General features: G+C 39.9%; 1 protein-coding gene across 1 annotated transcript in view; it reads left to right on the forward strand.

Moving 5' to 3' along the window:
- The first annotated feature begins 128 nt into the window (after positions 1–128).
- Positions 129–12,952, forward strand: part of Septin14 (septin 14) — a 61,978-nt gene continuing 49,154 nt past the window's right edge. Inside the window, exon 1 of the mRNA XM_074075813.1 lies at positions 129–729. The gene's annotated coding sequence lies outside the window, so the exon portion shown is untranslated. The remainder of the gene's footprint in view (positions 730–12,952) is intronic.

The raw sequence follows: 12,952 nt of genomic DNA on the forward strand, positions 1-12,952 counted from the left end.
GAGCTCGCTCGGGCTCGGAACTCCTCGGGGCTCGGAACTCACTCGGGCTCGGAGCTCGCTCGGGCTCGGAACTCCTCGGGGCTCAGAATTCGCAGGTGCTAGGACCTCGCTTGGGCTCAGAGCTCCATTGGTTTTGGAGCTCGCTTGTGCTCGGAACTCGTCGGGGCTCGGAATTCGGGGGCGCTCGGGCTCGGAGCGCGTCGGGGCTCGGAGCTCGCTCCGGCTCCGAGACCGCAGGCTTGATATCATGGCGCCCGACCAAGAGGCGCAGCCTCCTCATTGGCCTCCCCTGTTTCTCCCGCGCAGCCCGCGAGCAGTGGACCCGCTCCTAGTGGCCTCCGCGTCCTACTCCAAGATCGTCACTCTCCACATCCTGGAACCCAACCTGCCTCTCTCAGATTTGCATTGATGAAACTCAAAATATAATAATAATTGGGTTGGGTTTCAGGGCGATGATATTTTGCTTAATTAGGTTTAAAGTTAGTGTTTTCTAAATTTAATTTTTATTAGTGTAAATTAATTGTGGTATTTATAACATGCATACAATGTACTTTGATCAAATTCACCTCTTTTTTCTTTTCCCCCATTTAAAGTTTTACGTTTATTTTGCTTTTTGAGACAGTTCCACCTATGTAGCCAAGGCTGGCCTTGAACTCCTGATTTTCCTGCCTCAGCCTCCCAAGTGCTGGGATTCTTTTAAAGACATGCTCCCTCACACCTGGCTCAAAGGTACTATTCTTTACCAATGCTAGTTATAATGAGATTTTACATATTCCATCTGTGAAAACCTTTTCTGATAGGTGCTGCAAATACTGATATTATCCATGAGCATATGATTTATTTACTTATTTTTTTGTTTCTTATTCCCCCGCCATCTTCCCCCTCCACCCACCACCTCACTTAAAGCTATTGCAAGAGATTTTTTGTTCTATTTCATGTAAGTATATGAAGCCTATCAACCATATTCCCTCACCTTCATCTCCTTCATTCCCCCTCTCCCTCCCCCAGGTAACTCCCCCCACTGTACCTGTTTTACAGTCCTGTCTTTCATTATTAATTCCAAAGTCAATGTTCAAAGGGGTTTCTTGATGTATTCCCCTTGTGAGCATACTTTAATCAGTTCAAGCCTCCCTGTTTCTCTCCCTTGTCTTCCCTCCCACCCCCCCCCCATTATTCAACAGCTTTCAGTACACACCATTATTGTCCTTTACCTACATAGATGTAATGTATTTTGTTTGATAGTGTTGGTGCTCTGTCATTCTCTTTTCCTTTTCCTCCTTCCTTGAGTTCTATAGAGTACTGTCACTGTTACAAATATGTTCTAGATACAAGTTTGTATATGATCGTGCTTGTTTTTTGTATATATGTTTATCTTTTGGATTTGTCTTCCACATATGAGAGAAAACATGGGGCCTTTGTCTTTCTGATCCTGGCTTACTTCATTTAACATGATGTCCCTCAATTATATCCATTTACCTTCAAATCACATGTTGTCATTATTCCTTATGACTGAGTAAAACTCCACATTTTCTTGATCCATTCATCAGTTGTAGGGCATCTGGGTTGTTTCCATAGCTTGGCTATTGTGAATAGTGCTGATAGAAGATTGGCATCCAAGTGTCTCTATTGTATCCTGACTTAATGCTCCTTTAGGTAGATGCCTGGAATGGTGTCACTGGATTATATGGCAGTTCTATTTTGAGGTTTTTACGGAATCTCCGTACTCTTTCCACAATTGTATTAATTTACATTCCCACCAACAGTGTATAAGGTTCCCGTTTCACCTCATCCTTGCCAACTGTTGTAGTGTTCTTGCTGAACACAATTAAATTAAACGTTTGTGTTCTTGATGGAGTACTTTGGGAAAAATGGTAGTTCTTTAAAAGTTTGGCAAAATTCAGCAAGAAAGCCATTTAGCCATTTTTCTTTGTTGGAAGACTACCTCATTACTTGTTTTGGTCTATTTAGGTTTTTTATTTGTCCTCATGGTTTGGTTTTGATTTATGTGTCCTGAAATTTGTTCATTTCCTCTAGGCTTCCCATTTGTTGGCATCTAGTTTTTCTAAATTTCCAGTTTTCCTTGAAAGTTCTGTTGTATCCATTGTAACGTCTCTTTTTCATTTCTGATTTTATTTTTTGGGTCTTTTTTTTTGGGGTTTTTTTTTTTTTTTTTTTTGCTTAGAGGTTTGATTTTTTTTTTTCTAGCTAAAGGTTTGTCAATTTTGTTTATCTTTTCAAAGAGCCAACTCTTTGTTTCATTGATTTTTTTTGTACTTTTCTTTTAGTCTGTATTTCATTTTATTTCTGTACTAATCTTTGTTGTTCCCTGTTGATTTTGGATGTGGTTTGTTACCATTTGTTTTAAGAAAAATTTGAATTTCCTTTATTTTTCGAATCACAGCTTTTTAAAAATGCAATTGTATAATTTGTAACGTTTCTGTTGTTCTAGTTTTATTTCATTATGATCATTATGATCATTTTATTTTCAGTATGAAGAGATCCAGGATAAGATTTTAATTTCTAAAAGCCTCTGGCTTAGCATGTGGTCTCTTCTAGAGAAGTTCCATGTGCTGATGAAAAGAACGTGGGTCCTGCAGCTGTTGGATGGAACGTCCTGTCAAATCCATTTGATCTATTGTATGTTTTAACTCTATATTTCCTTGTTGATATTTTGTCTGGATTATCTGTTCATTGGATAAAGTTGAAGTGCCTCATTATTATGTTGGAGCTCATAGTTTTTGTTTTTAATAGTGTTTTTTTTTTTTTTAAATTGGGTGATCTGACATTAGGTGCATGTGTATTTACAATCATCACATTTTGTGTGCAGTAGATCCCTGTCATTCACACAGTGACATTCTTTGTCTCTTCTTACAGTTTTTGTCTCAAAGTCTCTTTTGCCAGATGATTGGCAAACAGTATGGTGACTCCTGCTTATTTTCAGATTCTATTTTCTCAGAATATCTTTTTCCCATCATTTCATTTTTGGTCTGCATGTGTCTTTATCAGTGAGGTGAGTTTCTGGTAGGAATCATGTTGTTGGTTTTTTGTTGTTGTTGTTTGTTTTTTTAAAAGTCCATGCAGCCATTCTGCAGTTTTCAGATGGAGAGTTTAGTTCCCTTATATCTTGAGTTACCATGGAAAGGTACGGACTTCTGCCATTTTGTTGATTTTCTTCTAGGTGATTTGAATACTCTTTGTTGCTTTCTTCTTTTATGATCATCTTTGTGATTTGATGGTTTACTATATTTACTATGTTTGACTTTTTTCTGTTCCTCGTGTGTGTATCTATTCTCCTAGTGGGATTTAGGCATTCCTGTGTTTATATGATGATAGTTAACTTTATTTTACTTCTGGATGTAGGACTCCCTAAAACATCTTTTATGATACTGGTCTGGTTGTCATGAAAGCTCTGTTTTTGAAAGCACTTTATTTCTTACCAGTTTCTGAGGATACCCTTGCTGGCTATAGCAATCTTGGTTGGCAGTTATATTCTTTCAGGACTTGAAATACATAATTATCTTTCATCCTGGCCTGTTGGACTTCTGTTGAGAAATCTTCTGTTAGTCTAGTGGGGATACCTTTAAATATGTGACCTGGGGCTATTATCTTGCATATCTAAAAACTTTTTATCTTGTACTTTGGAAGTTTGACTGTAACATGCTGTGGTAAAAATCTTTTCTGGTTATGTGTGTTTTGGTTCCTATAAGCATTGTGTACATGAATGTCCATAGCTGACCCAATTTGCTATTATTTCATTGAACAGGTTTTCCTAGCCCCTTGTCTTTTCTTCTTTCCTTCAGGTATTAAAAACTCAGGTGTTGGTTCATTTCTGGTGTTCATTTGTTCATGTTTGGTGTTCCAAAGGTCTTGAGGTCTTGAATGATTCCTTCCTTCCCCTTCCTTCCTTCTTTAATTCTTTCTTTCTTTCTCTGACATTTCAAAGATCTATCTTTAAGTTCAGATATTCTTTTTTCCTTTTGATCTACACTTATTGAGGCTCAACTTTTTTTTCAGTTGACTTACTGAGTTATTTATTTTCAAGATTTCTGTTTGATTATTTTTCAAAATACTTCATTGCTGAATTTTTCATTCATATTTTGCATTGAGTTCCTAATTTCATTTAAATGTCCATCTGTATTCTCTTGGACCTCATTGAACTTTTAAAATGATCATCCTTTTAAATTCTTTACCAGGCATCTCATCCATTTCTCTATCTTTGGAATCTGTTGTTAGTATGTTATTATGTTTTTGGGAGAGAGCATATCATCTTGTTTTCATATTTCTTATGCTCCTGTGTTGAAATTTTCATTTCAAGTGTTAGAAATGAAAGAGGCATGGCAGAGGCACAGAGATAGCTCAAACACCAGTGCAGGGTTTATTGTTCAGGCAGGAGCCCTGTGGAGGGGGACTCCAGCAAGAGAGCTAGAGCCCATTGCCACACACAGGCTTGGGCTAGATATAGGGGGCTAGTGGAAAAGTACCAGGAAGGTCACTAAGGGATACCATTGCTGGGCAACCAAGAAAGATAAGCTGTGGTTAGGTCACTGCCTGCTCAGCTGTCCTTGGCACCCATCTGGAGATAAAGGTTAACAACTGTCCCTTTGTCAGTCTTTGGGGTTGGGTGGGTAAGTTTCTAGTAAGCCACCTGCAAGGCAGAGAGAGGGTCTGGTCCTAACATGGCTGTCCTCACTGTTAACCCCAACATTCCTGCCTTTTAATAGATAGATAGATAGGAATAAGGACAATGAAATTTCATTTAGCTACTTCCTGCTGAGGGCAGGGTGTTGAGATCTCTTAAGGAGAGGGGTTATCAACAGGATCTTCTTGCTATAGCAGGCCTATTGGAGGAACAGGATTGAGTTGATCTGGGTAGTGTCCTGGATGAAAGCCTGGAGTCTTTAACCCAGGAAGACCCTGTCCCCAGCTGTCCATGGCTTGTTGTTAGATGTTGGCAGCACATTTTGAGGTCCTTTAGATATTACAAATAGTCCTGGACTAGTTGACATAAAAGCAGCATTTTTCCAGTAGAAGAGACATGGTTTTGAGTGGCAACCTGTGTAAAGGAATGTAGGCTTTGGGAGATAAGATGAGACATGTAGTTAAATACACATGGCCAATAGTTATCAGCATGAGAAAGAAAATCAAGGGATCTTGGCGTACAGATGTTGGCTATAGGCCTAGGTAGACAAAAGAACTGGGAGCAGGGGACAAAGACATGTGCAGTAAATGGTCCCAACCACAGGTGAGACTGAATTGGTCACCATCTCAGTTCTGGTTTTGGGAGAGGTTCTGGAGTTGTTATCTGGAGGATGTTTCATTCTGAGTAGAGTCTGTTGTTGGGAGTAGTTTCAGTCCCTTGTCCTAAGATGTCATTGATCATTTGTTTCCTTTCTTGACTCTAAGTTGGCTGCAGGAGAGAATGGCTTAGGAGGCAAAGGACAATAGACAAAATGGAGAGATGTTATGCTTTTCTGTTTTTAGTTAATCTGTGGGCCAAGTAGGGAGTTAGTGCCTTTTAATAAAAGCAGTCCAAGTACCTTGGAAACCAGGGAACTAGGGTCTTTGGTCAGTGACAAATTCAGAAGAGGACAGATAACTGACAGCTAAATCAAAAGTACTTGTTATTTACGTTTAAAACTGGAAACATTTTTATAAAGTAGAATATAGAGTAGGTAAAAGTTAGAAAACTCCCAGTTAAATAGTCTGCCCAGGGGAAAATAACTCCATGAGCATGGACTACTAAAAAGATGAGTTTGCAGCCAGCAAAAATAATTTGTTTTTTACTTAACTAGAAGATCTTGGCCCAAAATGTGAGTTTGCCTTCTGTTAGGGGTGTCTGCAAGGGCCTGCATGTCCAGTAGCCTTGTGTAAGATCACTTCTTTAAAATCTTTTGGCATTAGTAAATTTTGCGAGGCCTGGCACAGGTGAGTCCATCTGGATTGTGACAGCTTTTCCCCTCCTGTCTTCAAACTGTCCCTGAAGAGTCTCCTCTGAAGATTTTGTCAATTAACCATTTGGTTAATGAAAGTCCCTCAGTGCTGGAATAACTTTCCCAGGATGTTCTCAGCATTGGAGGGGAAGCTTTGGGCAGGTCAGGTGGGAATCAGTGCCAATTAAGACCCATTTGACCAAATTATAAGCAAAAAAAGAGGTTTAGAAGAAGTGGGCTTACTTGACATCCATTTTTAGTTCTGTCTAGACTATAGATGATATCCTTACAAATCTTAAAAATGCTTAAATTCTTAAAAATGCTATAGAATGTCAACAGACAATAGTTCAAAGTTTTCCAAAAAGCAAATACTTAGAAGGCTGACTCAATTAAAAAATAGGTACTTGTTAGAATCATTTTTGGGGGTTTGATTGCAAATGCTCCAGAGAAGAACCCAGACTGCTAATGAGAAGACTTAGAATAGCCAGGGTTAAAATACTGAAAAGTAGTTTAGGAATTGTCAGAACATCTGTTATTTTTATTGTAGACAACATTTTGACAGCATTAAAGAGGCAGCACTAAGTGGAACACATGAACACATATGTCTGCTTGGTGAAGTATTTTTTTGTGGTGGGGAGTAAAATTTAGAATTTTGGCTATATAGCATGACAAAAGTGAACACTTTCGATCTCTTACAAGTTAGTGACTGTATGCCATACAGCCTTATTTTTTAATGTACAAGTACGTTTTATATATACATTACTATTTATTTGGCTAAGATAAATATAGGACAGGTTTTAAGTAGCTGGATTGTCCAAATGGCAGATTGTTTCTGAATGTTACTGATTACAAACAGCAGAACTGTCAAAAGTTTCATTAACCATTTTGTATGTCAAAGGTTTAGATGGAATGCTTTTGGGTAAAAGAGAGCTTTAGCTGGTAATTTTACATATATTAAGCTGACACATTTTAAACTCTGCAAATGTTTGTACAATATTTAGCTACTTTTCAAAAGAAACGTTCTTGTCCATATTATGTGAAAAGTTCTATCCCTACTTGGGGACAAATTAAAGCATTATCAGCAAAAGTTGAAAATGTCTTATGATCCACTTGAAGCCCCATTGCACCAGCGAACCTTTTTTTGGCCATGGTTGCTATCCTTACCTGTGCATCTGTGGTAAGTGGACAAGTGTATTGGGCCTTTATACCCCATCCTCCTCTATTGAGATTAGTGGAATGGTCTGAAAGGGGACCAAATATTGTACAATATTTAGGTAAAGTCTAGACACAAAGCTCTATATATTTTTAATCACAAAGCTATAGTGTACCAGTTGTGCCAGAATTACCCAAAACAACAGTTGTTCTATCACATAGATATACAAAAGTTATTTAAGAGACTTTTACATGAATAGATACTTAAATGAACTCTGAGTTATTAAAGTTTAGTTTTTTAAGTATTTAAAAGATTGACAAGATCAGAAGAAAACACAAGTAATTCTTTTGATAAAATCTTTCTTTATGATGGTTTTTACTTAGAGCAGAACAATGTTAAGATAGCCTTCTTATTTTATAACATAGAGAATCAGGTTCTAGTTTAACATGACCCTAGAAAATCTTTTAGGTAACTCTTAGATTATAGTCAACTTTAACTTTATCACACACCAAAGCTTTTATTTTATACTTTTAAGACTTACTCCAAACATTTATATAACATTTTGAACCATCTGATGGTTTGTCCATACCCCTCTTTTCCATATTTGGAACAATCATAGGACATACCTTTTTATAAAATCCTTTTTTATTTAATAGCACTTTTTATTTCCTTTAACTTTTTTCCCAAAAAATATTCCTAATACCTTTTTATATCCTTTATAGACCCATGCAGAAAGACAATCTTAAACTCTTTTAAATAAAATAAGTAATTTATAAAGACACCATTTGTTAATAGATCTAAGTATAAAGGAATTGAATGTAAATTACACTTACACAATATGAAACATTAAGGTTACTGTCCATAAAATATTGCCTCTATTCTTGTTAGACCTGATTGGCATAAAATGTTAAAAACTGGTTTGTCTTAAAAGTAGTAGCAGAAGAGGTGGGGAGAGAAGAGAACAGAAGCCTTTCATTTTTTTACATTAACTCTGTAATAAGACATAAATACGCACATATGTAAAAAGTTTTAAATTAGGCATGCCACGAATGTCAGTTTAAGTGTGCATAGATTCAAGAGCTCAAGAATGTCTAAAAATTAACTGAGTGGCCATAAATACATTGATTATTTATTTAAAAAATGTTTAGGAGTGGATTGAGGTGTGTCCCATTCTGTTCTTTTAGGACTCATTTTGGGTGGCTTGATAGCTGAAGTAAGAGTCAATTTTAGTTAAGTGTTTTAAGTCAGACTCAGTTTTTAATAAGACTGTTGCCATAGCTATTAGATTTTTGTCTCTAATAAGTTAATAACACAATAGACATATATTAAGTTTACACAATGACACACAAAACAATTATATTAATTTTAAGCATACTCTTAGATATTGAAGGCTTTAGATTTACTTCTAGAGGTTTTTTAAAAAAATTAATTGGTAGTAATAGTTTACCTTGGGCTGTAGCCAAGTCTTGTTATTAGCCAAGTCTTTAAGGTAAATTCAGGGAGCCTAGTCTTGGTATAGTGTTGGCATCCCATATCCTCATCAGACAAAGGACATGGGATGCATGAGGGGATATACAAGTTTATCCTCTTATTTTATATTAAAATTTTATTTTAAAATTAGAATTTGTATGACAGGCTGGGAAAAGGGCAGACTGTTGCAGTAAAAAGGATTACATCTCCATTGAAATTGGTGATAGTAAGCATGGAAAAAGGTAGAATGAATTAGCCCCTCAAGACTTAATTTTAGGTAAGGGGTCTAATGAAAAAAAATCTAACTGCCTTATTGAATCCATAGCAAAACTCAGGAAGGCTGTATTTTTGCCTTTTAGTTAATGTCATAACCTGGAAAATTGAAATTTTAATTTTAAATACATGGAGCATTTTAGAGAGAGAACTGAAATTTTGTCTTTGGTCCTTTTAGCCTGTGCACACATGAGGCTGAGGGCATGGGTCCATAATTGCAACTGCATGGAGCCTTTGGCAGGAGAGCAAATGGGCCAGCCCAGGGTTGTCACCTGTAGTGACCTGGATATAACCTGACCCCCCTCTCAGCCTTGACATGTCTGCAATGGGAAAACTACCCATCTCAAAAACAAGAATTAAAGGAGAAAACTGTTAGTAGAGTGTCTAGGCAGACTTAGAGGCTTAGCATTAGGTAGAAAAAAATCCAGGAGGTTGAGACAGAAAAGTATCTCAAATCCTCAGCCATATGTCATTTAGATTTTTAATTGATTTTATGTTTGTAGTCCTGGGATTGTGTGAGTCACTCAGGAGGCTAAGAAAATTGACAATGCAATTTGAGTAGATCTTTTCTCTCTCTTTCTTTTTTTCCCCTTGCCTATCTCTAACTCTGTTTTCTTCACTCAGATGGCTGGTCCGGGAGAGGAGACAGGAGCAGGACATGGAGTAGGAGTACTGAAAGAAACCTCCATGATGGCTGAGACAGATTCAGAGAGAAGAGTTTTAAAGCTAAAGCTTTTAAAATATATATTGTGAGAGGAGGGAAGAGGAAAGGATTACATAGACTTGGGTACAGTCATTGGAGGAGGGGTTTTTTAATGAAAGACAGAGATACCCCAGGAGGATTTTTGTTTAGGAGAATATGAGGTGAACAAGATTGACAGAGAGTCTAGAGGGGACATAGACAAAGGCCTAGATATAGGGGCACCTCAGACCATGTCCCATAGCCTTGGAGAAAGTTTTTGAGATCATGCTGAATTTGGGAATTGAAAATGTCCTGTTTTTGTTAATAGTTATTATGATCCAAATTATATTGGTGTCAGACTGTGTTACCCTAGAAAACCAGTTTAGGCTTAAGATTTCTGTGAGACCCAGGGTCTGGAGGCTTTGGAGGAGACATCCCAGTGGACTGTCCCTCAGGGGTCTCTGGCCCATTTTTGTGGAAAAAGGTGGTGAGTAATCCCCATAGTGGTCCTACCTGGTAGGACAGACATATCAGAGGGCAGATATACTACCCTCTATACTACCTACTGGTAGTCTGTGATATGCCTCAGTATACCTATATTTTCTAGGCATCTCCAGAAAATAATAGGTGAGTCCACCCAGTTGGTGGACGGAGGGGGTCTCTTGCCTAGTCAGTGCTTCTGTGGTCCACAGTAGGACATCCACAGTAGGACTAGAGAGAAACCTGGATGAAGGGGAAGACTCAGCAAAACTGAAGATCAGTGTTGGATGAGGGGTCCAGTGATGGGGCGTGGTCCCTGATGGAGCCATCAGAGAAAGGAAAGAAAGGAAAGAGTATGAGAGATAGAGCAGTGAAAAGGGAGAGAAAGGCAGCAGGGAACAGGTGAGGAAGTCTCCTGCTTCTGTTTAGGGCCTGAGAGTAAACCTGGGAAGAGCTGTTGCTGTTTATCGCTTTTTAGGTTGTGACAGCAGAAAGCTGGAGTTAAACCTATCTGCCCCAGCAGTTTGAACAAAGGGAGGGCTGGGATCTGAGGTAGAAGAAAGCCTGGAGATAGGAAGCCTTTTGCCCTTTGCTGTTTCTCACGATAAAGTTAAGGTCTGAGAGGACATTGGGATAAATCTGGGTCATTTGGAGAAATCATCTAATTTGTATTGAGGTCAAAGTTTCTTAGAAAAACTGATGAGGTTTTTGGTTTTAGATCACCCTTTAGGCCCAGTTTAATAAGGGTGTGTAAAAGAAACCCCAGGGTGAGTCAGAGGGAATCTTTGAGTGGGTGTTGCTCATAGTCGGGGTTAGGGAGTTTTTCTTAGAGTGTCCCCTGGAGAAAACTTGCAAAACCGAAAAACAAACCTGGGGTAGACGTCTCTAACCTAAATGGCCAGAGGGGGAGAGATAGGAACACCGAAGGTGAGAGTGGCTAGAGACGGACACACGGAGGTGCCATGGTCTTACCCATCCCTGTAGAAATTGGAGTGGTGCTGAGTGTGTGGAGTGGACCTGGTGAAGGGCCCTGCAGGAGGTTGCAGAGGAATGGGAAATATAGCAGTGTTAGAGTGATATAGAGGGTAATGAGGAGGGAAAGAAGGAGGAAAAAGAGAGAGATTTGGAGAGAATTCGGGCAGTTTGGGGATGAAGAGCATTCCTCCATAGTTGAAACTCCCTCCTGGGTTTTGGCACAAAATGTTAGAAATGAAAGAGGCATGGCAGAGGCAGAGAGACAGCTCAAACACCAGTACAGGGTTTATTGTTCAGGCAGGAGTCCTGTGGAGGGCGACCCCAGCAAGAGTCCACTGCCGCACACAGGCTTGGCTAGATATAGGGGGCTAGTGGAAAAGTACAGGAAGGTCACTAAGGGATACTGTTGCTAGGCAACCAAGAAAGAGAAGTTGTGGTTAGGTCACTGCCTGCTCAGCTGTCCTTGGCACCCATCTGGAGATAAAGGTTAACAACTGTCCCTTTGTCAGTCATTGGGGTTGGATGGGGAGTTTCTAGTAAGCCACCTGCAAGGCAGAGAGAGGGTCTGGTCCTAACATGGCTGTCCTCACTGTTAACCCCAACATCAAGTGTCTGTATTTTTATGGAAAGGTCTTCTTATTAAGTGACTTTCTTCTTAAGATGTGTTTCTGTGCACTGGTTTGTTATGCAACGTTGGATTTATTTCCAACCGGACACTGTGGTGTAGTCTCCTTATCACGTATTTGATTGTGATTACTGTCTTTAACTTATGGTGGAGTTAGAGAGACCCACTGTTTGGTAGGCCATGCAAAAGTAGGGACATTCTCGGTGTCAGACCTGTATGAGGCAGACAGAAACAGGTGTCTTGTGCTCACGGTGTGGCTACTCCTATAATGGAATTAGTGTCTCTATCAGGCGATGGGGGTTCCCTCAGGCACTGTTGGTGTTAGTTAGCAACAGTCAAGGGCCTGTGACACTGGCAGCTCTAGCGCTGATGAGCAGCCCAAGTTCTTGTTCTCCAATCTGACAGTGGTGCAGGCCCAGGGAGAGGTGGTGGCAGGAACCACAGCACCTACTGTGATGACCACACCCACTTTTGGCAGAACTGCGTTTTCAGACAAGGTTGGGGGCAGAACAGTGGCGAGAACCAAATAGCTGGGATGACAGCAGAAACTGTGGTGTTACTGCGTGCTGGTGGTAGTGCGTGCCCAGAGGTGAAGTAACGGCGTCAGTCATGGAGTTACTCTCTGGGGTGGGGCGACAGCATGAAGCTTGATGTTTCCTACCTGTCTTACCATTACTAGGCACTTGAGCATGGTGAAGAGAGAGGGGAATGTAGCAGGTGCTTGAGATTTGCCTTTAGCCTTGGCACAGGTGAAGTCCACAAATGGCTGGCCACACTCTTGCCCAAAGAGAGCCATAGAGAACTCTGACCTTCTGGTTCCCAAGATGAGAACCAGTTTTCTTTAGGAGAGATCTCAAGGGCAGCATCTTCCATTCTCCTCTGTGTCACTGCACCCATCCTCTGCAGCTCAGGGCATGCAGTGGACTTTGGTCACTAGTGGTCTGCTGTACCAAGTTGGGTCTGCAAAGCAGCCACTTTCAGAGTGAGTGCAGTGGAATGTGTGTATGTTCCCAGAGATGGGATTACTTGGGTTTCTAATTGCTGGTGCTATCCAAATTCAGACAATAGCTCACTTCTCAAGACGGCTTTTGGCGACAGCACTCCGGGGGTTTCTCAGGAGAGGATGCGAGGTCCTTTTCCAAAGTAGGTCTACTGTGTAGATTTCGGGTAATTTATATAAGTGGACTGCTGGCCTGTGAGGGACTGTGACATTCCAATAGATAGTATTATCAGCATCCATGGGAGTAGAATTTCCTTGGACTCTCTCTCCTTTATCCTAACGTCTGCAAAGGAAGAGACTCCCAGATGTGGAGTCAGACTGGCAGATAGCAGGATATTTTCTCTTTCTGTGCTGCTGTCTTAGG

The sequence above is a fragment of the Castor canadensis genome, chromosome 6 (genome assembly GCF_047511655.1).
Source record: "Castor canadensis chromosome 6, mCasCan1.hap1v2, whole genome shotgun sequence".
In the NCBI taxonomy this organism is placed as follows: Eukaryota; Metazoa; Chordata; class Mammalia; order Rodentia; family Castoridae; genus Castor; species Castor canadensis.